We start from the raw sequence: 13941 nt of genomic DNA on the forward strand, positions 1-13941 counted from the left end.
TATTTTATTGAGGATTTTTGCATCTGTGTTCATTAGGGAGATCGGTCTATAGTTCTCTTTTATAGTTGGGTCTTTCTCAGGTTTTGGTACTAGAGTAATATTTGCTTCCAGGAATGACTTAGGAAGGATTGCTTCCCTTTCAATTTCATTGACTAGTTTGAGGAGTGTCGGCATTAGGTCTTCTTTATATTTCTTGTAGAATTCTGCAGTGAATCCATCTGGGCCTGGGCTCTTCTTGGTGGGCAAGGACCCAATTACATTCTCAATTTCATTAGCAGAGATTGGGTTATTCAACAGTTTTATATCCTCTTGATCTAGCTTTGGTACTTCATATGCTTCTAAGAATCTGTCTATTTCTTCTGTGTTATCAAACTTTTGAGAGTAGAGGTTTTCGAAATAGGTGTTGATGATCCTCTGTATTTCTATTGGGTCTGTAGTGATTTCTCCTTTTTCATTTCTTATTGCATGAATTTGAGCTTTTTCTTTCCTTTTTTTAATAAGGTTGGCTAGGGGCTTATCGATTTTATTTATTCTTTCAAAGAACCAACTCTTTGATTCGTTGATTCTTTGGATTGTTTTCTTAGTCTCTATTGCATTGATTTCTGCTCTGATTTTTATAATTTCCTCTCTTCTTTTGGCTTTGGGCTTGACTTGCTCTTCTTTTTCTAGCTGTTTGAGATGTAGCATCAAGTTATTTATTTGTATTCGTTCTGTTTTCCTGATGTGGGAACTCAGTGCAATAAATTTTCCTCTCAGAACGGCTTTCATTGCATCCCACAGATTCCGGTAAGTTGTATCTGCATTTTCATTTTCTTTTAGGTATTGTTTAATTTCTTCTTTAATTTCTTCTGTGACCCACTGATTACTCAAGAGTGTGTTATTTAGTTTCCATGTGTTTGCGGAATTTTTGCAGTATCCTTTGTCATCTAATTTCTAATTTCAGAGCGCTATGATCCGATAATATGCAAGGGATGATTTCAACTCTTTTGCATTTGCTTAAATATTTTGTTTGTTTGATTGTTTTAAAATTAAAGGAATAGCAAGAGGTTTGGAATCAAATGCTGACCATAATTCCATTCACTCTAACCAATAGCTGAATCAGATACTCCCTCTTTGTATTTGTACAAGTACTTCTATTTCTGTGAAAGATCAGGTGGTTTGACCTATGGATTGGACAAATGATGGCAATCTGCAAATATAATACTGAAATATTTTTAAAATAATTTTTCTTCTGGGTTAAGGGCAAAGCCATAGCAAAGCCTCTTAACTGGCCAACAGCGAAACTAGTAGAGATAGTTACAATTTAGCCTTCACATTTTGTCTGTCTCTTTAATGAAAATGATGCATATGAAAAATAATAAATTCCACATTTGTAAGGCATGTTGAGGTTTAAAAGGTTATTTTTCTCAAATGTGGGACAGTGTAAAATCCATTCATTTACTCAAGAATGTTAGAAATGTTTTGTGCAGATACCACTTAGGGATTTAGAAAATGTCCTTTATTAAGTAGTACTTATTTTAGCATCTTCAAAAATATTTATCTGTGCATTTGCATTTTAAAATATGCTGTTATTTTCTAATATGAATGGTACCTTTAGTTACTAGTCACAAACAACTCTCAGAAATAGAAGGAAGTAAACAGTAAGACTAAATTCAATGTTTGTTGACAGTCATATTGGTGAAAGAACCATTCTGCTTGCTGGAGAATGATAATTGACTTCAAGTTATTTTCAATAGCCTAAGTAGTGCTATTTAAACTAGAATATAAAATATTTTATTTTAGACCCTCACTATACTATTATATTTACATTGAGGTCAGTATACATTTGAATGTAAATTGCCCCTAAGTGTGCGAGGAACATACTTCATTGACATGTGTACTATAAGATATAGAGCTCTATGCAGAAATATGTCCATTTACTAATAAAATTGATCACTGGAAATGGATAGATAGGAACTCTTGTAAGCAGCAATTTACTTGGTTAGAAAAATAAGGAAGATAATTATTTTAAATGTTTTAATTATTTAAGAGTGAGTCCACATACAAATTAGTAATTATGTCTTTGTTATTAAAAAATTTGAAATATTTACGAATAAATTTAACTTACACTTTTATCAGTAAAATTTCTTGAAATAACCTCAGTATCTTTCAGCTCAATTTCAGCCAATAAGTTTGTCGTAGTATGTTTTAGTCTCATGTCACTACCTTGTTGTCGTTGATGAAGTTCTGTATGCTAAGGTTTTAGTGATATATATACACACATTGCATATGCTTCTCTGGAATTGTGTAATGTGTAGTGCTCTAGACAATCCTAGTTACAAACAGCCCCATTTGTGCTTGTGGACTGTCATACACAGAAACATAAAAATTGGATATACATGCATTGTGAGTCCATAGGTTACTTTCATTCTGTCCTCATATAATCCAAAATGTATACTGTCTAAATATCATGTGTCTTCATATGTGCAGGAGCCTTCATGTTTCCATATACAAACATACACATACACACATGTATCCTTACATTGTTACATTTTGTGATTACTTGTTATTAAAATTCCTCAAAGTAGGAAAAAAGCACAGAAGTTTAAAATGTATGCGGATATAGGGTTAATTACTATTTTAGTCTACTTTGTGTATTGTATGTGCTTTTCTGTCTGTTTGTTTGTTTTGCCATGCTAGGGATTTAGTCTAGGGCCTTCTCTGTGAACCATGTGCCTCCCTCCCTCCCCTCTTCTCCTTTCTTTTAGGAGCCAGGGTCTCCTTACATCACTAAATTGCCCAGACCAGGCTCCAACTGTGACCCTTTCTGCATCCGCCCCTCAGGCTGCTGAGACTACAGCAGCTGACCTCTGCACCCGTCACATGTGTCACTAAAGTTTCACATGCAATTGATCTTTCCCTGCTCTAAATTATACTTAAATTCTTATGTTATTGAAGGAAATGTAACTAGAGAAAATGTATGTATAGTTAGTTAGCCTTATGCACTTTAGTGGAATCCTGACTTCAAGATTAAATTTATCGAAATAATTTAAATTACTATTTAAAAGAGCTTCACCATTATAATTGCTTTGAAGGTGACATAGATAGTTGGAATTTTCAAAAGTTTTTGATTAGTTAATTACTAATGTTCATTTAGAGTCATTACAGAAGTATTTATAATTATGTGTGCTTTGAAAATTCCCCAGGGGAAAATTTATTAATGTTCTATTTTATGCAACATTTAATTCAATAAATATTGATTAATCACTTGCTACATGCCCTTGTTTAGCTTCTAACTGACAATTGGGGACATGTGATTATTCATGTTCTTTTAATTACTCTTAATGAGTTAATTGCATTTGCAACTGGTCATTTGTTGTCTCAACTTAAAGCACTTTGAGACCTTGGGTGTTCTTGATTCTTCTACATGATAGAATAGGCAGAAGAGGCCCTTTGAAATGCATTCATAAATATATGAAAGCAAACTGTGTCTTTTTATTTATATTTTAAAATCTCAAAGTGAAATTGTAATGCTAGAATTGAAAAAACGAGTAAATGTCACAAGTAAATGGGATTACTATTTGATAGCTGGGGGAATCTGCTTACAGCCAGGACTGCACACTGAAATGATCACTTCCCCAGACCCAGGAAGATAAACATTATTAACTCTATTATGGGCTTGTTATCAACGTTTTACTATAGGACACGCGTATGCCATTTTGTTGTCTCATTTTTTCCCTTTTCAGATTTGTTTACTGTGTACACGACTCCTCCCATTTATTTCATTTTAGTATTGTTGAGCTGTCCAGTTTTTGATACATGCTAATTATACTTTCATTCAGTTTTTGTTCCCACACCCAAAATAGATGGGAGAATATATGAAATATAGTGTAGAGTAGGAAAAAGTCTTAAAATGATGCTAACAGGAGCTATTTATTTTTATGATAATTAGCATTTGTTGTTGTCACGGATGAATGCATTTGAGCACCATGAAATTCTGTTAAAGCTCTGAACGATGACCAGAAATGAAGGAGAAGAGTTGGCTTCAGAAACAAAGCTGTGTTTCTGTCAGTCATTTTAGAACATATGATTCATTTTAAATATAAACTAAACATAAATTGGATGGCTGTCAGATTATAAGCAATTGCAGAATAAATTGTGAATATCTGCTTTGAAATTCCTGTGTTTCATCTTTGTTTATAGATCAGCAGTCCATTAAAAAAGAACTCTGGGCTGGTAAACAGAAGCCTGGGATTCTACTCCCAGTTTTGCAACTAAATTACTGGAACAACTTTTAAAAAGAGAAAGAAATAAAAATACAGAAAAAATGAGCTATAGTGCATTAGGCATTGTGGCATTTGCTGTCACCTAAATTATTTCACTTAATCTTCAAAGTGATTCTCTGAATCTCAAAGGAAGCAGGGAATGGTCCCATCATGCCATGCGCTCTTCCTCCTGTGATGGGGTCTCCTGCCCAGCAGTAGCCTGAGACAGAGCAGAAAACCTGAGCATCACCTGCGCATCCTTCCCTACTTGGGCCCCGTGGTCTGGCTCTTATCTCTGTCAATTCCACATCACCCATTTGATCTCTCAAATCTGTTTATTACTTCTGTGCGCTGCCAAAATCAGCATCATGCTTTGTGTCGATTTTGCTAAGTGTCCTAACTGAACACTGCCTTAACTCTATGTTTTGATAATTCAGTTTCTACATATCACTTAGTCATCATTTTAAAAACACAATTCTGGTCTATTTCTCCTCTGCTAGCTCTCATTCCTAAATTAAAGTCAAAAATTTTAAGAAGTCTAATAACGGGATCTAGTCCTCCTACACCTCACCATTCCTTTAGTTTATTTTAGTTGAACCATTAAACTTCTTTCAACTGCTGAAATTACTATTTTGTTTACCTGAAAAGCTCTTATTTTTGCTTTGTTCCTTCTGTCCACAAACTGTATAAATATGTATGTGTGCATTTGCACAGACCCTCTAATAGGTACCATCTGGCTTTCATGTCTCAGAGAAGGTCCGACCCCTGCTGCTAAGTTTACAACAGGTCTCTTCTAACGCATTCCCTTAGAGCCACACTAACTGCCACAAGCCCACCTCTAATCCGAGTAGACCCTCTGACCCTCAGTAGACCCAACTGCCCGTTTCATCACCAATACCTAACATATCGCCTGGCTTAGTGGGTCACCTTAAATATTTGAGGAATAAAGACTAACAGAGGATTTTAGACAAGAAAACTCCAATGAGTTCAGTAGTTTGCCCAAGGTAAAATTCATTTAAATCCTTAGCATTGAATAAATAGATCTACAATAATTTTCATGTAAGTACACTTAATTTCTTTCATACTTTCAAAAAAATTTATTTAAAAAATTAGAGTGAATTATGCTTATGTTCATTTTTACTTACAACCAAATGGCATTATTTATTTGAATAATCATTTTGTAAATGATTATTCAAATAAATACAGCCTTTCTCTGTATGCAGGGGACAGAGTTATGAATAAAAAGAAACTTTAACTGTCTGCCTAAGCTCAGAGTAGGGCGGGGAAGGAGAATGACAGGATCACAGCACTCCTGCAACATCACAAGAGCAGAAGAAAACTATCATAACAGTGCAGGAGAGAAGAAGGGCTTGCTGCTACTGGAAAGGACAGAGAAATTGTGGAGTGACATTATTGTGAAGTTACCATACAGGATGAGCAGGAAGCTTCCACCAGAGCAGAGGCTGAAGGTCACACCATGAATCGGTCTTGCTGAAGAGTCAGTTTGTGAGCTAATCACACGCTCCTCATTGTGAAAGATTATTAATAACAAAGAAGATGAGCAATGAGGAGCAAGAATTTATGCATAGGGCAGATCACTAAGATCTGTTAACTTGCCAACTCTGCTTTTTCTAGCTTCTGTCTGGTGCTCTAGAATCTGCAGTTATTGCATAGTGATGTTTCTGTGATGTAACTTGGCCTTCCAAACCACTGAGTGCCTCAAAGACAGACACAGTTCAAGCTGTTATTTCCACAAGAACAAAAAGATGACATAGAGGTGAATTTGTCAGCATAGATTAGTGTGGTAACTATGGTCTTTTATGTCCAAACATGCTAGATTTAAATTCTGGCCCGTATTATAATTTTCAGCAAGTTACTTGACCACTAAAAGACTAAGGTAAAGTATTTATAAATTGAGGATAGATTTGTTTCACAGGATTTTTGATGTGATTCATGGAGTGTGTAAAATGCTTCACAGATCACAAGTAGTAGAAGCTCAAAACTTGTTACAGTGTAAGTGTTGTGTGATACCTGCCATCTGGTCTTCTCTCTAATCCATGGAAAGGAAAGTGCTAGTCCCCTTCTTACATGAGAAAATTAGAAGTAGTAATTTATTTAGTCAGAGTTGCAGAACAAGACAGTAATTTGGGTTTTGTACCTAAGACATCAATTTCAGAGCCAGGTCTGCTAATTAATATGAGATGATGCAGTTTATTAATGTTGCTTGGGCTGTTTTTGTCATAATTTATTGAAGGGAATGGCTCAATCAGAACTGGTTATGTAACAGACTATCTGGTTGCAAAAGGGGCACTGTTGAGATGATTGGATTTGGAGGGAAATAGGTTAAACAGAAGAAGAATTTTCAAGGGGAAAAGCACTTTCAACTAAGAAGGTTTTCATGGGATGATAGTGAAGCAGAGAATTCCCAGAGTTAGAAGATGGAGCCAGGACTGGGGTGGGTGAGCGGAGGGAATGACCGGGAAGTTGCTTACCTGGGCTTGTATTTGGTGACCTGCGTACAGGCTTGCGGGAGGAAATGGTAAGTCTGGTTACACATTCAGTTTGAATTATCAAAAAAATACCTGTAATCATCGTGTGATATTGGAGGTATCATACGCATACCTTTGAAAAGGAGGAATTTAATAGGATCATATAAGCTAATGCATTTTGCTTTGCCCTTTGGCATTTGCTTTTGTTTTGTCTTCACTGTAACACAAAAAAATAAAGAAAATGGGCAAAAAAAAAAAGCAGGGTCTGGAACAAGAGTTGAGTTATGCTCCTGAGTGAGTAGTCATGGAGATGAATACAAATATGAGAAGAATTTAGGGAAGAAAATGCAAATCTTCAACTAATGTCAGAAAATCAGTCATTGGTTTTAGAAATTACAATAATCAGCAACTTGAGCTTTAACTCATTTCTGTACCCTGGTCATGAGAAATACGTAAAGGACTTTATCCTAAGTAAAAGCAAAAACACTTTACTAACTTTGTTAACTTGGGTGAGGTATACTTACATGTTATGTGCTAGATATGTCCGTGTTTGTTTTTTGAGTTAGTTTGCTAAAATAAAAAGTCAATTAACGGGGCTGGGGATTTAGCTCAGCGGCATAAGCACCTGCCTTGCAAGCAGGCAGTCGTGAGTTCGATCCCTGGTACCGACTAAAAAAAAGTCAATTAATACTAAAGAATGAATTTTATCCTAAATAAACATTTAAATAGGACAAAGTGAAATCATTCAATAGAGTAAGTTAAGTTGAGAGGATATATTCCTGGAAAACCCTAATTTTTAATAGTATAACAATTTTTGTATTGTAAATAACAGAACTCAATAATTTCAATTTTATTTTAGGAAGTGAGATAATATGGATCTAAAATGATTTTATGCTGCATTTTTTAAGTACAAAGCTTCAAGTAGTGTGTTAATTCCAAAAATAAATACAGTTAGCAATTACATAAACCTAATTATTTGGATATGTTTGATTACATAGATTAGTGCAGTAATGTTTCCATAAAGTTGGTTATAATGTGGAGTCTTTGCTTAAGCAATCATAAAAATGATTTAAAATATTATTTCATAGGTTTTGATTACTTGAGCGTGTTAACTATTCAATGTACTCATAATTGTAATTATTTCTCTTAAGTTTATTAATCTTTAAAATATATGCTCATGCTAAAAAGTAAAGCAAAATTTGTAATCCATCACAACCAGACATTTTATATTTCTACAGATACTGAAATAAATATGAATCATGATCAAAGAAAATAAAAGGAGTAGGCTTTGTACCAGACCAGAATGATCAGTAATACTGCTTTTATGGGAAAGGAAGAGATAACATGAAGTGAGATTAATTCTCATGTGGATGGTCAGATGCTGTTTTTGTAAATTTAAATTTTCCAAAATTTAAATGCATTGGCATGTGTTTCGTGGTAGGTGCTTGCCCCTTTGACTTTTTTTGTTTTTGTCTTCCCTTTTCTTTGTGAAGTATAGGCAAAAAGAAAGTCGACATACTTAAAAAAATCTCTCTGACATATCTAAAAGTTTGACAGCCCCCCTCCTTCCAGGAAAGAACAAAACTTTCCTGTTTTGTTTTCCATCCATTGGTTACCATTCTCGCACTCTTTTCCAAGTTCCTTTTAAAAAAAAAAATACGATTTCTCTTTTAGTTTATTTTCGTAGAACATGTGTGTAGCACATAACGTTCACGTTGCTGTGTGGAGTCGGTACTTGTACCTGACACATTTTCATCCCTTTTTCTTCCCATTTCTCTTCCTTCCCCCCTTATACCCGTCCCTGGATGCTCTTCTTTACGTTTTGTTTGACAGTGTTTACAGTGCATACCGCTCACATTCCTGGTGTGTAAAGATGCAAGGGATTGCGTTATGTTAGGTGCATACACGCGTTCCTTCTCACTCTTAAACTTCCTTGTCCTTTCCTGTTCTTTAGATACTTGTGTGGTTCAAGCGCTCAACCCCAAACTACTGTGTTCTCGCATTTTTGACTCTGCTCTTCATAAAACCCGGCCTTCCTTTATCTATATGACAAGGATCTAATTCTTCATTCTAAGTCTTCATGTTTTTATAGACTTCTGTATTCATATATTCCGTCTTTATTGATCATCTTTGTTCGAATTTCTCACAGGCACAGCTAACCCAGGAAGTTGACTGTGTTTACTCCAGACGTATTTCTTCTCCTGACTTTCTCTCTTAGGTTGTCTCAGCCTGGTTGCTGGCAAGCATTTAAGGTTGTTGTATTTTTCTCATTTTCCATTTCCAGTTGGTAACCAGTACTTCTCATTCTTATCTCGCCTTTCTGAAACACTCCTCTCCTCTCTCCCTACTGCCTATTTGAGTTAATACTCTTCACCTTTACAGCCACACTTGTGTCCTGACGACTGCCCTATTTAATCTCATCCATCTGATGCAGACAGAATTATCTTTGTTGAAATGAAAGTCTGGTGAGTCCTTCTCAGGCTCAAAGCTGTCCGGCGCTCCCTGCTCCTTAGAAGAATTAGTTTTCCTTCATCAACACGACACACCTATTCTCTGTCTCATGTTTCTGACTTCACATCTCTGGGATTCCCTTTCTCGGTATTTGTAGGATGGTTTCACGTTAGTACTTACATTCCTCTTACCAATCGTTCTCTGTGCTGTATCAGTCACCTTGTTGCACATAGACTGTTCTCTTTGCCTGGTATGTCTTTGCCTTTTAGTGATCTGTTTATCGCCTTCTAGATGCACCACAAATTATTTTTTTACTGTATTTTGTGTGTAATTTTTTTTTACTATATTTTGTGTATGGTAACCTCCCCTGATTCCTACTCAAGGAGTTGACTATTTTTTGTTGTGGATGATGCAGAATTACTTTAGTTAATGAAATAATTCATTACCCTTTCTGTAGTAAACATTATTTCACCATAGTCACACAACCCACTCAACAAGGGTCATGCAATGCTGAACATAAAAGCTTTGACTGTGTTCTGTTATGTCATTAGTTCAATTGTTTGTTTATTTATTTTAAAATAATAATCAAATATCTACTGTGTCAGCACTGCCCTTATTACTCCAGATACAAAAGTGAGTAAACAGAAAAGAAAGTATCACCTTGTGGAGTTTACTTTCTAACGTAAAATAATAAACAAAATAATTCTGTATTATGAGTACGCAGTGTCATAAATTTTACGGAGAAAAATCAAGCAGGAGAGTTGTCTGGGTAGTTCGAAAGAAGCAGCACTGTGATGGTAAATAGAACTATCAGAAGACTTGACTTAAAAGTGATGCTTAGCTAAGATGAGAATAACACGAGGAGAGGTGGAAAGGGCTTTTCCAGGCTAGACCGTGCCTCTCACTGTGCACTGAAGTTGAAATGGATCAAAGATCTAAATGTAAAAGCACTCATTCTGCTGGGAGGTAGAATAGGTAAAATTCTTGAAGACATAGGCAAAGGCAAAGTCATTATGAACAAAAACCCAGTCTTCCAGGAAATACTACAAAGAATCAACAACTGGGATCACATCACACTGAGAAGCTTTTGCACACCAAAAGAAACCACCGATAAGTTAAGAGCCAAGACAGAGAATGAGAAAAAAATTTTACCATCTACTCCTCAAAGAACTAACATCTAGAATATATAAAGAAGTTAAGAAAATCATATCCCTCAAATTTAAGGGCCCCATCCAAAAATGGGCATCTGCAATGAATAAACACTTCTCAGAGGAAGAAGCACAAACAACACATAAATATAGGAAAAAATGTTCACCATTACTGGTCATCCAGGAAATGCAAATTAAAGCAACACAGAGGATGTGTCTCCGGCCAGATGGAATGGCTACAGTACAAATACAGTAACAAATGCTGGCCAGGCTGTGGAGAAAAGCAACCCTTCTCTGTTGCTGGTGGGAGTGTAAATTGGTACAACCACTATGGAAATCGATATGGGGATTCCACAAAAACTGAAACTGAAGGCTCTGTTTGACCCAGCTGTGCCCCTTCTAGGGGTCTTCCCAAAAGACTTAAAAACATCATACACAGTGACATACGCAAACCTGTGTTTCTAGTAGCAGTTTATAACAGCTAAATCCTGGAAACAGCCCATATTCCATCCACAGATGAATCCATAAACAAAATCTGGTATAAACACAATGGAAGACTGCTTTGTTGTAAAGAAGGATAATCTTGAGACATTTCTAGCTAAATGGACCATAATATTCAGTGAACTAAATCAGACACACAAGGTCAGGTGTCACATTATTTCTTTTGTATGGAAAACCCAAAGGATTAATAAGGAACAGAATGGAGGCCAGATATCAGGAAGTACTAAAAACATGTTTAAATAGGAAGGAGAACAAGGGAGAGAGGAAAGAAAAGAAAAAAAATGCATTTTCAAAACAATAGAAAGGAGAAAATGGAAGCAAACTTCTGTAATTGAGGAGGAGAAAGGCTGAAGGGAGGGAAGGAGAACGGGAAGGTTAAGATGTGTTTAGTGTGGGTTTGCATTTCCTATTATGAATGTGATCATGTATGGCAATTATCTACTAACAAAAGCTTTTAAAAAGTAGAGAAAACATTAAAATAAGGAAATATGCCATACAGACATCTGAAGGAGGGTGGGGGACACTAGGAGGAAAAGAACAATTAAGAAAGAAATCATTAATTTCAAGGGAGATAAGTCTTTTTAATTTGGATGAGAATTTGGGAAAACTTCAAAAATGGAAGGAGTGTTTTATGTATCGTGTATGTCTGTGGATGTGTAGCTACATGTCAGATGATTCATTTTGGTCCTGGAAATGGTAGTTAGCATTTCCTTATAAAATAGCTCACTGCATGGACTTGTACATAAAGCTTCTGGTTTATATTTATTACATAAAAATGATTGTGTTCCATGGCACTAACCCCTAAAAACTAGTAAATATTCATTTTTAATTGCAATAAGATTTAAGGTAAAGAAGAAAAGAAATAAATCTGGCATATATACATTTTATGTACTATAATAGATTTTTTATTGAGTCTTTGGCTAGAATAATTATGTATCAAAAATCAATAATCTAAAAATTCAGATCTGAGGAGGTGGAGGAGGAGGAAAAAAAAAATAAATAAAAAAAAATAAAAATTCAGATCAATTCAAATTTCGTGATAGATCAGGTTAACATAACTGTCCTGCAAAAATAGTTTTGTGCTTCCTGATGTCTAATTTTTTTATTATATTTTGTGTAAATTTATCTTGTTTTAAATATAAGATATATAAAGTGTATATGGGAAAAAGTATTCGACAATTAAACTTATTGAGAAGCTAAGGAAGAAAAAAAGCCCGCTTCATCATTATTTCAGTATTCTTCCAAATTGTTCTTTTTAGCTGACATGATAATTGTACAGATATACAGTGTGATGTGCACAGGTATGTAAATGGGTAATGATCAGATGAATGTCACAGAATATTCATAATCTCATATATGTATAATTTCTTTGTGATGAGGTATTCATAACACTGTGTTTTAGCTGTTTAAAATATAATAAGCAGTTGCTAATGATATTTACCCTACCGTGTTTTAGAGAACACTAGAACTTACCTTTCCTGTGTTTAATTTGCATACCATAATGAACTTCCCCATATCTTCCCCAATCCCTACCCTTTCTACTCTGTCGTAATTACTATTTTACTCTACCTCTGTAAGATCATCTTTCTTTGGTTCTCATAAAAGTGAGATCATGTATTTATATTTCTGCAACTGGCTTATTTCACTTAATATTATGTTTACCAGGTTTATCTATATCACAAATGACAGGATTTCATCCTTTTTGTGCCTGAATAATATTCCTGTGTGCTGTGTTGTGTATGTGTGTCCATTTTCTCAATCCATGTTAGATTTTAAAACACTGATGAATATTTAGATTGAAATCATACCCTGATGATTGTCACCACTGCTGCACTAAACATGGGAGTGCAGCATCTCTTCAATCAACTGATTTTTTCCTTTGTCTGTATACCCAGTAGTGAGATTGCTGGATAGTGATATTGTAGGTTCTCCATTTTATGTTTTATAATCATGTAAATTCCTGCCAACAATGCATAAATACTCATTTTTCTCTACATTCTTGCCAGCATTTATTACTTCTTGTCTTCGATAGCAGACACTCTAACTAGAGTGAGGTGATATTTCCTCGTGGTCTTCATTTGCATTTCTCTAATAACTAGAAATGATGAGCATTCATTCAGATATTGTTGGTTATTTGAGTGTTTTCTTTTGAGAAATATCTCTTCAGCTCATTGACTCATTTTTAATTGGATTCTGAATTGTGGAGTAGCACAGTGTCCACTGGGATAGTAGTTCAGTAGCTTAAAAAAGGAATTTATGAAACAATTTTTTGCATGAATGCATGAAATTTATAGTAAACGTGTCTTGTTACAAACAAAACATGAATTAGTAAAAGCTGATAAAATATGAAGGCTAATATGTATCTCTTCTTGCTATCGTATTGTGACTAAAAATGTTGCACTGTTCCTAGTACTTGAATTTCTGTTAACATAAGAAGATTCCTTTTGATGAAATAAAATTTTGTTATTAGACATATAATAGAGTTAAAATCCACAGCATCAGATTTTTAACTAATTGATATTGAGGAATAGAATTATATGCACTATGGTTAAATCTAAAGGTTCCTACACCAATTTCTGTGATTCAGCAACTCTAGGGTCATACACAGGGTATTGTATTTGTAACAGCAAACAGATAACCTCGGTAGGTATATCAACAGATAACCATGCTAGGTTTATCAATATCTAGTTCTTTGTACTCCTAAAGCTCAATTTTTATTAAGTATGGTCAAGTGAATGGTTTTAATCAAAGAGACACGGTAAGTTACACTGTTCATTTCCAGGTGAAAACATTTCTTGGCCCTCATTTATTAGCTGACTCTATCCAACCCATGACAATTATGTTACAAGTTCAAAGCATCCTAAAAGGGTGAAAGCATGTGTAGAAGATAACTGTCCTGCAGAATTGTCTATAGCCTCACCAGTCTTTGCTCTTTGAGACATACAATCTTTTTCTGTTAAGTCACTGTTATTTGGGGGGACATGTTACTATAGCACAAACACCCTCTTGTTTCTCAGATTGCAGTGTGCATTAAAATTATTAGGAAGGCTTGTTACAACACTGCTAGGTGGCCTTACTGTGTTTCTGATTAAGTAGGAGTAGGTGTGG

At 35.1% G+C, this 13941-nt stretch overlaps 1 protein-coding gene across 6 annotated transcripts in view; it reads left to right on the forward strand.

The window, feature by feature from the left end:
- The window catches only part of Grik2 (glutamate ionotropic receptor kainate type subunit 2), a 611950-nt gene that overhangs the window by 218338 nt on the left and 379671 nt on the right, over window positions 1-13941 (forward strand). The window lies entirely within an intron of this gene.

Source organism: Cavia porcellus, unplaced genomic scaffold, assembly GCF_034190915.1.
Source record: "Cavia porcellus strain 051 isolate PalLab524CR breed Dunkin Hartley unplaced genomic scaffold, mCavPor4.1 scaffold_7, whole genome shotgun sequence".
Classification (NCBI taxonomy): Eukaryota; Metazoa; Chordata; class Mammalia; order Rodentia; family Caviidae; genus Cavia; species Cavia porcellus.